We start from the raw sequence: 14,514 nt of genomic DNA on the forward strand, positions 1-14,514 counted from the left end.
TTTGACTCTGTGCCCCTGTGTTAAGCATGCTACTCCACAGTCTGATACTACACGTGATGCATTCATAGCATGGGAACATTTGTGAGGAGAGAGATGTGTGTGCTCATTCTGTTGTAAATTGAGTGCTACATCACTGATCTTTCCATTTGCACCATCCCCTGCTTCTCTCGTGTCCTTGTTGCTGTTGGCTTTACTGTAGTTAACAAATCTCTCACTGACCTTTTACTGATTCTGGCTCCGCAGCTGATTCTAGCTCTAATTTGACTTTTTTCAAAATTGACATTACTCACTTCCACATTCACAGATTAGCAGCAGACTCTTTTTTTTATCCTCATGTCCTCCACACCCATCCATGTACTTCCAGTTACCAGGAGCAATGACGTTTCCTGGCGAGGCTGCCTCATTCACCTCAGGCTGATGTTGCTGAACACGCGCGCAGAGCAGTGTGGTTTGAGATGACTCGGAGCAATTCCCTCAGCTCAGGCTTACCGTTTAAACCCCTTAACTCACAGTCCCTCTTTCCCCCCTTAAGTAGCTCTAAATTTGGAAAAGATAATCTCATTTGCCCCTGTCTGACAGTATCATATACTCTATTCTGTATCACCTTGTTCCAGCTCCAGCCGTTGAACAAGCACGCAACATTTTTTTTTTTTTATGTCTGCATCATCCAGTCTGGTGAAAATATTCAACTCTCTCATGCATGTTATTTACATTTCTATACAATTAACTTTTGCATGTTTGGTTTCTTTGGATACTTTGGCATCTCAGCAAGAATGTGAATTCTGTCCTGCATGCATTTAATTATCTGATCTATTATTAAAGGTACAGTGTGTAGAATTTAGTGATATCTAGTGTTGAAGTTGTATGTTGCAGCTAATACCCTTCACTTGACTCCCCCCTTCTACACATGAAAAAGAACCTGTGGTAGACTTCAGTTTTCATAAAAAGTTTGTCCAGTCTGGACTAATGTAAAAGTCATACAATTTAGATGAAACCAACTAGTGAAAACATCAAGGGGATTATTTTATATAAAATTTCTGGCAATAGATCCCTTTAACCTAAATCTTACACACTGGACCTTTAAGTGTTTAATTAATTAATAATTCATGTAGTGTGTATCTGGGAACAAAATAGAACACATAGTTGCAGATGATTAAATCAACAATTCAAATACATTTACAAAGGTACACTCAAGTTACACTTTGACAAGCATAACAGGGGCAATGAATGACCTGTGCATATGCTGCATATACTCAGATCGGACAATGCTAACTTTAAATATTGTAATAAAATAATTTCATTGTATCATGATTATTACGTAGCAGTAAATAACAGTGGGACATCACAGTCTAACCATATGATGTTCAAATATTTTTCAGTCTATACAAGCTTTATGTGGTGTCTATAGCCCTTAGGATGCAAGGATACCACAAACAAGCATTTTTTAACTATTTTCTGACTTCATTGTGACTTCTTCATGACGTCACTTATATAATATCATATGGACAATACAAACTTTCTATTATAGGTCCTAAGTTCTTCCTCCTTTGGGTTAGTGGGTGGTACATAGTTTTTTAAATTAAAAAGTCAAAGTATAAGTCAAACTAATTTATTAACTAATAATAATTAGTTATTTGATGCTATTGAAACATCGTGAGACTGATACTCGATTGGTCGTGCACATGTTGCCGAGCTTTCACCACCGCTGATTGAAGTGGAGTCGTGTAACCCATCTTCATTTAGTTCAATCATTTATGGAGTTATCTTGTAAGATGTGTATATCAGACTATATTTTTATTGACTTCATCAAATCTTCTGGAGAATTTTACTGAAGCTTGTTCACATTTATATTTTGCTAGGACATCGTTTTGTTGTGACAGAAACACCAATATGTGTCTTTTTTTAATTGTTTGTCTTTTTAAGTTTTCCACCTCAGATTCGACCTGCACTTTGACATACGGTGAGAGCAGTTGTTGGAAATTCCTGATTTAAATAATGCATACAGCACAACACACATGATGTATAGGGGACAGTTTGTAGAAGCCAATTCCCAGCTCAGTATCAGGCAGCAGCAGCAAAGCCAAACGCAGGTGAAGGGAGCTACAGCTCCAGCCTATACCCTGAAAATTGGTTTTGATGTTTACCCTCACATGGAAAATCTCCAACCCTTCTGCATGCACTCAAATGTTATTTTTTCCTCCCTGCACTTCAGCTGATAGAAAGGTGGACAGAATGTAAAGCAGCTGCAATTATTGATGTCTGTTGTCGAGGACGTCCAAAATGAGACGTCTGTCTCATTAATCATTAACAAAGCAGAGGGTGTGAGATGAAATGGAATGGGCAGTTGCTTCGCAGGTCCATCAAAATTGGTGTTCCCATGATAACTGGTGATTTTGATCTCTGTGTTTTTGATGAGGCCATTTTGCAAATGCTTTTTATGCACTTTCACTTAGAGCCAGATCCAGCCAGGAAAAGAATGTAAATCAGGCATCAGTATTAATGTGTTTTGTCAAAGAACTTCTCCTTTCAGGAGGGATCGTCTGTCCCATTAATCACAAACACCGGGGAAGGTGAAGCCTCAAATGAAATAAACAATTCCATTAGTACCTTTGTCAACATAAATATCTCTATGTCTGAAGCTGAAGGTTCTTTCTGTTTCGAGGTTCTGATCATTGAAGTTTTAGAGCAGTTGTACACCAGAGGGATAAATGTTCCTTTTCATGAAGATGTGAAAATATGAGCCACAAAAGAAGATCACAGGATGTTTACTGAGGGCTGACTACACATTGAAACAAAACAGCACACTCACTGGAAGATTCCTCCAAGGCTCTCACAGATCTGGCACACAACTAGGAGACATGCTTCAAACAGCCTGTTAACAACTACAAGCGGCTCTATTCAACTGCAGAGATGCAGAAAGACGCGGTCTTTGTGTAGTTTCTGACAGTCTTTATCCAAACATCACAGCAGATCTGTCACTTCAGCTCATCAACAGGTCGGATTTTTCTCTTCATGTGTTGAGTGATTTCTGTTTCACAGGCAGATCCACTGAGGAGCTCAGTGTGTCTCTGATCTTGTTCCAGATCTACTTCTGCTTTTGGAAAATATCCACTTCTGTCAAAAAGAACATGAAGAGAGGACTGTCCTCTCCTGAGATCGACAGCATCGCTTGTTTATTCATACTTAAAAGAACCTATGTTTGTGTTCAGTGGCATAGCACAGCAGGAAGGACGTGGTGTGAGGTCTGGGTGGACTCTTTAAAATGTTTGACTTTGTCAGAAGAACATGAATAGCATCACATACCAACACTCAGTAATGGTTCCATTTGACCTTGATTTATTACCTGTAACCCAAATCATTTGTTGCCTGAAGCCCTATTTCCATGCCTTTACGAGAAGATGTAAGTCAATAGCTGCGCACACACTTCCATGCATAGTTTAAGTTGGCATGGTTGTTAAGCAATGCATCAATGAGAGGGGCAGCGCTGAGGCCAGAGGTTCGGAGAATAAGAACCATGCCATTGTTGGAGGATGTTGTGATAATGTATCTCTTAAGAAAGACAACAAGTAAACTAAAACATGTACACAACTAAAGATTACCATAAAAAGTAATCAAAACCTAAGCAACAACAACTAAAGAACAAGTTAACATTAGAAAGTAATCAAAAAAATATAAGCATTAATTTAACAAGCAAATAACTGGTCAATATTATGAAGTTGTTACCATAAGTTACCAGCATAAAGTAAAGAACAACATGATAAGCAATTAAACAACAAACAACCCGTAAACAACACCTAGAAGACTTTATAAAGTAAACAAGGACATATAAACTTTAACGGGCAAACAAGTAAACGACATATAAACAATAGCAACAAAGTGTACTGCCTTTACGTATGAACAGAGATATGTTTGTTTGAAAAGGTGTAACCATCACTGCCCATATACATGTACTTTCATGTACTTTCCACATTGGCGTGGTTATTATGTAATACGTCCACTAGAGGACAATGCAAAGCGGAGAATCATGTCGATGGTGGAGGAGGTCGTGATTATGTTTGTCTTGATAAAGCGGTAAAAGTGGTTGTTTGTCCCGGAGCCCGGGGTGACTAACATCTTATAGACGCCTGTTACGTTTCTGACCAACTCGAAAATTCTCTTGCTTGAACTATAAGCTACGCTGCCCCACAGTGTTTTTAGGTGGTACTGCTCCATTTCATCTATCTTGTCTACATCCATAAGCTGTCAGAAGACATAGGTACATACAGACAAATGAGCACAGAGTACAGACAAAAGGCCCCTTCGCTTTTAGTATTCGATCTGGCGTAGGCTTAAGAAGTTCACAAAGAAAAATCACGGAGATGGGAAAGAAGAAAAAACTCATGGACTAAACAGGGAACTTTGTTGTTTTGGTCGATAAAGCTCGAAAACTCCAATCGTCCAGCCTTCAATTACAGAATAAATCAGCCAGGTGTCCATAATACTGTACATCTGCAGGGACTTTACATCATTGATGAATAACAAATTGATGATTATATGTCGGACATGTTTCATTTTCACTGCTCACTTTCTAGCCTAGAACAAAGACTTGTTTCCCGACCTACTTGCAGCTCCACAGAAGAGGACAGTGCCACAAGTATCTCTACTTCTCTGAAACTTTCCGCCACGTTGAGCACTTTGATTTGGTTTGCTAATTTTTGCAGACATGCTCGAGGCATGGCTTCAGGGATGTCAGACTGTCCATTGGTCATGCAGAAAAGTTTGTGCAGACATTCCTGGTCCCATGACGATGTATTTTAATAACTTCAGAGATGCCCTGACTTCTCCTCTAGATTGAGGTTGACATTTTTGTGCAGACATTTGTGTCCACCAGAATAAGTAATAAACACTTTAGTGCCATCATCATGTAAAAGTCTTAATTTGCAAAGTTAATTTAATACATTGAAAATAAGCATGTAAAATATTCACATGTTAGAATTTGCATTGTGTGCTTGTTTGAGACAGAGCCTGAGCAGGAACATATGGAAAGCAACACAGTCTGATTTTGACTGTGTTGTCTTTTAGAGAGAGAACCCCCTGTGTCTTAGTACAGCCTCACCGAGTCCTGAGCAGACACTTAGTCTTATAATGCCAATATTGAATCAAATCACCCCATGTATTTTCAATAGTGCTGAACCAAATGAGAATCAACACCATACCCTCAAGCCCTTTTTTCCATCATTGATACATATTGTGTTTATATTTTTGAAGAGGAGCTGTCCACCAAACACTGTCAAATATAAGTTGGTACTAGAGTAGATCTGTTTGAGGAAATACAGGTCAAAAGAGATGGAATAATATTAAAGTAATAAATCTATCAACTATTCCACAAAAGTTTAAACTCTCGCAAAACAATTATCTTATCGGCTTCCCACTGGGCATGTTTATTCTAAATGTCAAAAGGAAGTGAAATTGCAATTTGGTGCCATTTAGACAAATGGTAAATTCTGTAAAAGTAAAATTTCAACTGAGACGGTGCCTGAGTGCCATCAGTTTGTGGACTGAGTTGAAAATGTCTTCGTCCTTGGATAAACTACAGCAGAGATTTTATTTTTGAAAGCTGTGAAGTCAGAAGATGGTGTTGATTGCTTAATACACTTCTGAAATATCTAACATGCTATGTATGACAAAATGACACCAGTTCAGTAAATCATTCAAACTCATATAAAAGCCACAAACATAAATAGTAATAAAGCAAATTCATTTTCAAATTTCATTTTATGAAAAACATGACTGTAAAATCTTTACTGCAGATAAACCAGGTAGGATGAACAAAGTGTTCTAACTTCACTGTGCACAATAGACTGTTTTAAAAAAAACTCTGCACACAACGTCCAGCGCACAAACAATAACATGTTAATTGTAGAGCTGTTTGAGGAGGACTCACTGATGACAAGGATACATTCTGAAGTAGTTCAGTAGCAAATAATCTACATTTGATTCTTTTAAACTCGTTTATTTTCTATCTGATTGATTTATAGTCTCTAATTGATTATACTTTTCCTTGCTACATAAATATTCAGCTGTGACACTTCCTGCAGATGTTTCACAACTGCAGACTTCCAGTGGAGTGACAGTGTTCTTTCAGCTGAACAGCTTTTAATGTGAAACAGATGTTAGATGTGTTGAGTTTGCATTATTGGTAACAGTAGTAACAACAGCAACAAAATTGCATATAAAAGTTATAACAGGGGACATTAAACATTCAAATATATCCAATCTCTAATAAACATTATCATAAAAGGTTTGCAATTTAAGAATTTATAGTTTTCTGTTTTAGTAGAAATAAACGACTGACTTCCTGTTTTAGATATTGTAGACGTGCGCCCATGAACAACTTCTGGAGCCAAAACAGCAGCAGTACTTTTACTGTTCAGATCTGAGAAGTTCACAGCCTCATTATCTCTTCCTGTTAATGAATGTGTGACACAGAAGGTGTCCCAGTAACAGGAGGGAGGGATGAAAGAGGGAGAGTAGAGGCTTGTGTGGGTGGAGATTTTTCTAACAATGTTGTTACAAATTAATCTGATTAGACCATACAGTTTGAGACAATATGCAATATACTCACAACATATTGAGAATTCATGTCCAAATATGTTTTACTTGATTGTGGAGCCATTAATCAAATCAATGCCTCAACAATCACAGATGCTCTTGCTTATATCCCCCATTCGAATTCAACAAAATGAAAAGACTGTGAGCCTTTTAAAAGTTTCAGAAGTTTGTGAATGGTAAAAATGTGTGAAGGGAACAGAAGGACTGTTCTGGCCGACTTTTCAGTGAAAGTCTGTGGGATTAAGACAGACTGCATTAAATAAGTTGGACCTCCTCAGGAAGAACAGACAGCTCTGCCCTGTCTAATCTATTGCCACAGTGTTATCGGACCACTGCAGGTTGTTAATAATGGGAAACTCCAACCCCCGCCCCCCCCCGCCACATAGTCGGGACCGGGCTGCCATGTGGACAGTTGGATGGAGTCAGAGACTTCTGGCTGTGTCAGAAATCCACCAGCAGCTAGTTTGTTTCAGTCCCAGCAGGGGAGAAGTGCTAGGAGCAGTAAGTGGTGGGATCTGTCTGTGTCAGTCAGTAATAAAATGTGTTACAGTCGAGGGCTAATGAACAGTGCACTCACAGTCAACACGACGTCTGTTGACCTTTATGGTCAGCAGCAAATGCTATAATATAGTAGGATGCATAGACATTAAATGTCATTACAATAAAGGTTGTAATCTGAATAATCTATAAAACGTAACCTTTTCTGCTATGTAATTTTTCTGGGCTGAACTTAAACTCTACAAATCAAAATCAACATGATGACCTTTGAAATCATTTTGAATACAGCTTGATTTCAGTAAATATTCATGTCCCATCTGCTGGAACTGAGAGCAACACTCTTTCACTCCTACATGGGGTTGATGAGCTGCCACCGTTATGTTCTTTTTTAGTGTCCTGAGCGGCAGTCCAGTTTTACAGTTTCATGGCAAAGGTTTGGTAATCTTAGTTTAAGTAAAACACTTCTTCACTTGTCAAATTGCTGCATTAACAATCTTACTCTTCGAATTCTTATAACTGGCCTGTTCTATACCTGCCTGTTTGGAATGGACTGTTCTGTCATCTTGTGTTAATGCTTCAGGAAAATGTATCTCGTCATTTGTGAGTCCTCCTCAAACAGTTTTTTATTGTTTGTGTGCTGGACGTTGTGTTCAGAGCTTTTTATATACAGTCTATGGTGCAGAGTGATAGACAAAGATAGAAAACTTAGTGTTCATCCAACCTGGTTTATCTGCAATGAGGATTATATAGTCAATGATCATCATGTTACAATCTTCAGGCCAAAGTCCCAGACTTGTAATTAAGCTCAATATAAGGCATTGCAACTAAACAAACATGCTTTTACTTTGATGAGAAATTGCTAAAGAGGAGAACTATACATTTTGCTGCCATTAAGGACATCAGCACCCATGACAGATTATCAAAATGATTTGGCAGAACAGGAACTGACGTAGAAGAAGACATGTTCAACTCACCACGGGCTACAGAGCGCTGATTGCCTGTTTATTACAATTTCATATTAATATTGATTATATCATGTATGCAAGATATGCTTTCCATACACAGACAGGCGTTTGTGGAATCAGTACTTAGACATACAATGCATGTATGTGCGAGTGTTGTATTATCATTTGTTAGACTTAACACACCACATACATGTGGTGGTCATTGTTTTATGAAGGAATATATGTTTTCTTGAAAGTTTTTACTCTTTCATTCGCTGGTTCAGGTCACTTACCCTCAAAAATAAGAAGCGACTGCAGGGTATTGTAAACATGCACGACCCTGTACAAAGTCAAGATTTACAAGAATGCACGAACAATTCTAGATGATTCTAGCCAACCCCCTATTTAGTGAGTTCTTGTTTCTTCCATTTGGCCGCAGATACAATTTGTCAAGAAGCAAAACAATCAGTGATGTATTAGTTGATGCATTTATTGTTATTATGTGGTTTGACCATATGTGGTTACCACTGGCTGTACAACTAATTGCCCCACAGGGATCATAAAGACACCGCAAGAGATTTGTTGAGAGCTGCAAATGCTATGGGCCTGCAAAGGTACGTAAAGTCCAACATTATTTTCTTCTTACAATTCCAGTTATTGAAAATCAATAACTTGTGGATATGACAATTAAAATCAATAAATAACTACATAGACAGATACGTGTCGGATGCACAGGAACCTACACTAAGGCAAAAAAAAGAATTTGGAGTCTGCTGTCTCTGCCTTTCAAAGCTGAAATACTTGCAGAGTATGACTCACAGCCAGAGCAATGATGCAGCGAACAGAGAGCTCCACACAGACGTCATCCGCCCCTCATCACGCGCAACTGGTGAATAAGTGTGTCGTCTACATTTTGTGTGAAGTGAACAATGGGCACTTGGGAAATCACCGGGGCCCGCCCCATCGTCCTTCGGCACACTGCAGCTTTCTACTAAAGTGTGACCATCGTCATTTCTGCAAAATGTAAAATTCATTTGCGTATCAATATTTATGAACTTTGACAAAGTTAGTGAAGGACGATTCCTACTCTGTAAACGTTTCACTCCGTGCAACAGTAGAGGTAAATAGATATATTTTGGATATTGACTATTTTATCATAATATTTTGTGCAGAGGAGACATTATCTGCACAGAATTATATGTATTAATGTGTGTGTGTGTGTGTGTGTGTGTGTGTGTGAGAGAGAGAGAGAGAGAGAGTACTTTCTGTCTTGGAAATTATAAGAAATGAATGACTTAAATGGTCATATTTAAGGTCCAATGGATATATGTCACAAGCAGGTGTCTTAAAGGTGAATTTAAGGAGATATAAGAAATAAAGAAAATTCCCCGTGGTACAGAGGATCATTTTGTTCTTACATATTTGAAATGGATGGAGCCGCCTGGTTTGTTGTTACTCAAACTCCTGACACTTGAAAAATTGTCCTCAAATGGAAAAAACAAAGAAAGATTCAGCCTGAAGCATCTGTCCTCTCTGAAAAATCAGTGACAACCTTCACTGAGAGGAAACTATCTATTGAAATATGTGCAATTTCTGCTTTAGTCATTATGCAGGTGTTTGCAATGAGGACAAGTGCCTGACTAAAACAAACCAGGGCTGCAGTTTAAAATCTCACACACAAATATGCTTTAACTGTATCATGATTCACAGACATATGACACTTCTAGTGGTTGATGGATGTATTTCATTGATTAAAGATCAATTATTGTCAGAATTCAATGATTCAGTACAAAGAATATGTATCTTTACAAAATGAAGGAAGGATAATGCAGTCTTTTCTTTATGTGTAAAAGCACACGTGTATTCTTAATGATGATATAAACCATACCTAAAAATGTCAAATAAGTTTTCTGGCCATTTCAATTCATTGTGTTACATTTTTTGTGTTTAATCATTGACGGTAGCGGTTCCTCTTTCTAATTTTTCTCCGACTCTAAATACTTTTCATGTGGAGCAGAGAATGTCACAAACCTACAGCACTACATCATTTCCTCATGCAGATTTGTGAACAGCTGTGGAACTGCAGCAAGCCCAAAGCAGCCGTTTATGCTGTCTAAAAGTTCTTGCAGTGAAACTAAAAGATCCATCTGTATTTTGCGATTTAGAAACATAAAAAAAAAAAAAATTCTCAACTCTGAAAGACCGGTGTTCCCTATACATTAGTTAGAGATGTGTTTTTCTTGGCATTCTCTCATGGATTAATGGATAAATGAGAGAAAAGTTACGGACAAGTTGTCCAGATAAAAGGTGAGTCTATTGTACATACATTATTTTGGGTTAAGATTAAGGCCCAGTGAAGCACATGGTTCGGTTACCCTTGTATAACCTTTGCAACACATTATGTTGCACTAACTGCACTGTGCACATGTTCATCTGTCAGCTCCTCGAGACTTTTGGGATTATTGATGAAGGTACAAACACTAAACTACAGCTCATCTCAAAGTTCACTTCCTGTGCTGCAAAGTAAGACCTGATGCTTGGCTGTTTCAGACATGTGCTGCTGATAGAAAAATATTGGTGCAGAAAAGAAAATACTGCTGAACTTGGAGTATTGGTGTGAGCATTGGCAGACATGGATGGATCACTTACACGGTGGTGGAGGCCAAAGGACCAAACTCTCTTGTTGAAAGAACTTTTAAAGACAAAAAGCTTTGGCAGAATGACCTCATATAGGCATCATATAACTATACAGACACAAATCAGTTCCTTACAACTCTCAAAGTATTTTGATTGTCTGAATGATGTTTAAGGGGCCAGTATTGTAGCAATATAACTTGCATGCATGTGGGGAGGGTTGTGTAACTGTAACTCAATCCCTGTGCATTCAGAATCTGTCAGATTTGTAAAAGTGTCTAAAAATCTTCAAATGTATAATAAGATGGCAAGTGTACTACAGTACTGTAAGATTTGTACAAGTATCAACACATCTGTGAATGTGTAGATAGATCTGTAAATGTGTGTATAGATCTGTAAATGTGTGTATAGATCTGTAAACACATGCATAGATCTGTAAATATGTGCATAGATCTGTAAATACATGCATAGATCTGTAAATACATGCATAGATCTGTAAATATGTGCATAGATCTGTAAATATGTGCATAGATCTGTAAATATGTGCATAGATCTGTAAATGTGTAGATAGATCTGTAAATGTGGTCTTTGCTACACTTCCGAGTGTGTGAGACCATTTGTTTTTAAAATTTTCCATGCAAATACTGAAGCTTACAAAACAAACAATAAGAAAATGAGGCCGAAACTGCCTTAAAAAAACCTGGGCATGGTGGCTGCTTTCAATGAGACGGGCTCTTCAAACAATCCATCTCAATGCATATGAAAATTGACCAAATATGGTTTCCTCGCTTATAACTGATGACTTCTCTGTATTTCCAACTTTTAAGCCACTGATATCTCTGGACATTTACAGAAGAATCTATACACTCATAGATCAATGTAAGCATGTGCAGAATTATCTATAAATGTTTACAAGTCTGATTACTCACACAGAGTCTAAGTACACGTTTGTAGATTCCTGTACACAATTGCAAATCTGACTATGCAAACACGGATTGACACACACACACACACACACACACACACACACACACACACACACACACACACACACACAAACACAAACACACACACTACAATATTAGCCCCATGGACATTGACTTGCAGTTTCTTTCTCCGTACTAGTCTCGTTCCCACTGCTTGTACACAAAGACATTTGTTCTGATTTTATTTATCTCTTTCTCTTCTGCTGTGCTGGTCTGTCTGCGGTGAAACACCAGGTGCAGCTGTTATTTGGATGCATTTCCAACAACGCCCTCCAGATATTGCACAGAAGACAAATGCCTTAAAAAACCATGTTACATGAACCCAAACAGTCTTCAGTCCTGCTTTTCTCTAATTCTGCCGGCGCATAAGCTCAATGCATAGCTGCAGTAAATCAGGACGAATGCAGGATGGAGTCACTCGATCTCTATAAAGTAACTCTTTCCTCCAACACGTCGTCATTCATCAGACGGAGCGGTGCCTCCACAGAGACATACGCAGAGGAGTCTCACCTGACAGCAGACTTTACGAAGCCATTCAGCCAGTTAATAGCTGCTCCACTGGATTGTTTGAAACTGTGTTTGACATTTTGCTTCCTGGATGACTAATATGAATTTATACAGACACCACCTAAAGTCATGCTTGTTCTCGTAGGTATCACATCCTGTTACCCAGAGTCTTAATTTAGGATGTTGTGAAACTCAAACTGGAGATGAGACGGCAAACGAGAGATAACAGGAGGCTGCCTTGAGGTGGCCCCTGGAATCAAACCAACCGCAGCCCATCGGCAAGAAAGTCTGTAATCCAGGACACCACAGGGGCATCCACCTGCTTCGCCCATGGCTTACCCACTACCTGGCAGCTGTTTGCTGCTATAGGAAGGCACAGATAGAAAAAGAAATGATCCTTGCAGTGGTGTAAGAGGCATCTGAATAGGAAGACTAACTGTGGGGCAGCTGGGAGATGGCATCATCCACCAGGGGGATGAGCCTGAGGGCAAACTGACAGGGCGTCAGTCTGAGGAGGGGCCCGGGTGGTCAAGGAGAAATGAACCATGGCATGAGTCACTGAGTGGATTTTACAAACACTCAGATAATCAACACTAACCTCATTAAGGAACGACTGAGTCTGCAATATTATCATTTACATCTCTTTACCTGACTACCCTCATTTCAGTAAGCACAACTAACTTTCTCCTGGTCTTATCGTCATTGTAGAACACTTTTCAAAATAAAAGTTCCAGTGATTCACAGAAAAAGCTAGATTACAACAAGTCCTGGGAAAGTTGGATTTTGTGTTTTTGTCCTCTCAGACCTTCACATCAATCGCAAGAGAAAAAAAAAACAAGTCAATGGATTAAATCACATTGATCACACGTCAATTTCCACTCATCCAAAGCTGTTTGTGTAAATGTAGTAAAGGGATCAATACAGCTGGCTGGCACACTGGAGCTGTTCGATATCTCTGTTTAAACAGCAGCTTTCTTTGGTAACTGAATATCAATACACATTCAGATTTCTTCAGAAATAACACTTTTATATTTTTTCATCAGTGCTATCTTCAAGCCAGAGCACCTGATTTTGAAGTCAATATATATATAAATGAATATATTGTGAATGCTAATATTTATTGAAGACTGGCATGAAATAAATAACTTCTGTATGTTTATATGCAAACTAGACCAGAATCATTTAGGCCTACTAGTATAAATAAATGAGGATACAAAGTAAAGATATTTTGTTGTCTACAGAAATTAAAACAAATTAAGTTTAATCACAAAGTATCTGTTACCATATTGTTAATAAAACTGCAAATGTATTTTAATACACTAAAAAACATAAAATGTAGGCAAGTGACAGTGATCAGTAAAGATTAGATTCTTCAGAATGATACTGCAGAAATTCTGCCAATAGATCCTTGATCCTTGCAACTGTCAGATGAAAGCAGCAAAGAAAAAAAAGTTTAATTTAATAAAATAAAACCTCCAACAGAAGGTAGATGGTGAGCAAAACAAAAACACTAAAAGCACTAAACCAGAAACATGAACAGACAAACCAAGACAAAGGGAAACACAGACACTTTCCACAGGAGCAAGGTTGGAACATATTAGAAACTAGGAACAGGTGTAGAAGATCTCAGGGGTAAGAAACAGGTCAAAGACAGGAAGTAAAGCCGGAGAGACACACGGAATGACTTTTTCAAAATAAAGAGGAAACAAAGAACTGAGAGTGGAAACAGATTCAGAGTAAACACAGACACAAGAAAAGCAAGATAAACGTCTATAACTCAAAAAGTACATACAGCCATGTCACAAAAGGTGAGTGTTAATCCATTGTTACAGATAAATCAAGAATATTAACTTAACCTTGTGAAAATGGTGCATGTAAGCCAGCAAGCTACATTCCAACATAAATTGGTCAACTGCTTCAAGAATCAGAGCCACCCTCTCAGCTGATGAAACCCAAAGCTGCTTCTGGTCTTTATGTTGCATTAAAACCCACATTCTGACCATTTTTAACTGAGTTAACCCCGATTTAGACTCAACAATAGAACTCAATACTCGCCTAGAATTTTTACAAAACTGAAAACATTAATAAAATATTTCATTTTCTCATCCATAAGTGAGGACATTTCACACGGCCTGATCTGAATAAAAACACTCCACATTAAAATTTCCCAAAATTGAGCTGGTGCATCAAAGGTCAGAGCAATCCTGGAACGGCACAAAGTACATCTTACTATTAACCACAGATGGGGAACGATCAGCGAGCGGTACAAAGTGATTTGCCAGCGAGCCACTTCAGCCCATGTGGAGTGGATGAATTTTTCTGCCTACACTGTTCTCCTTCCTTAAATCCCCCAC

At 38.3% G+C, this 14,514-nt stretch overlaps 1 protein-coding gene across 3 annotated transcripts in view; it reads right to left on the reverse strand.

Annotated features, from left to right (window-relative positions):
• LOC109631673 (CMP-N-acetylneuraminate-beta-galactosamide-alpha-2,3-sialyltransferase 1) overlaps nt 1-14,514 on the reverse strand; it is a 91,317-nt gene that overhangs the window by 37,999 nt on the left and 38,804 nt on the right. Inside the window, exon 1 of one of the 3 annotated variants that reach the window (XM_069516674.1) lies at nt 291-445. The exons of the other annotated variants lie outside the window; for them this stretch is intronic. The gene's annotated coding sequence lies outside the window, so the exon portion shown is untranslated. Of the gene's footprint in view, nt 1-290; nt 446-14,514 lie in introns of those variants that run through there. 3 annotated transcript variants of the gene reach the window in all.

Source organism: Paralichthys olivaceus, chromosome 20, assembly GCF_024713975.1.
Source record: "Paralichthys olivaceus isolate ysfri-2021 chromosome 20, ASM2471397v2, whole genome shotgun sequence".
Classification (NCBI taxonomy): Eukaryota; Metazoa; Chordata; class Actinopteri; order Pleuronectiformes; family Paralichthyidae; genus Paralichthys; species Paralichthys olivaceus.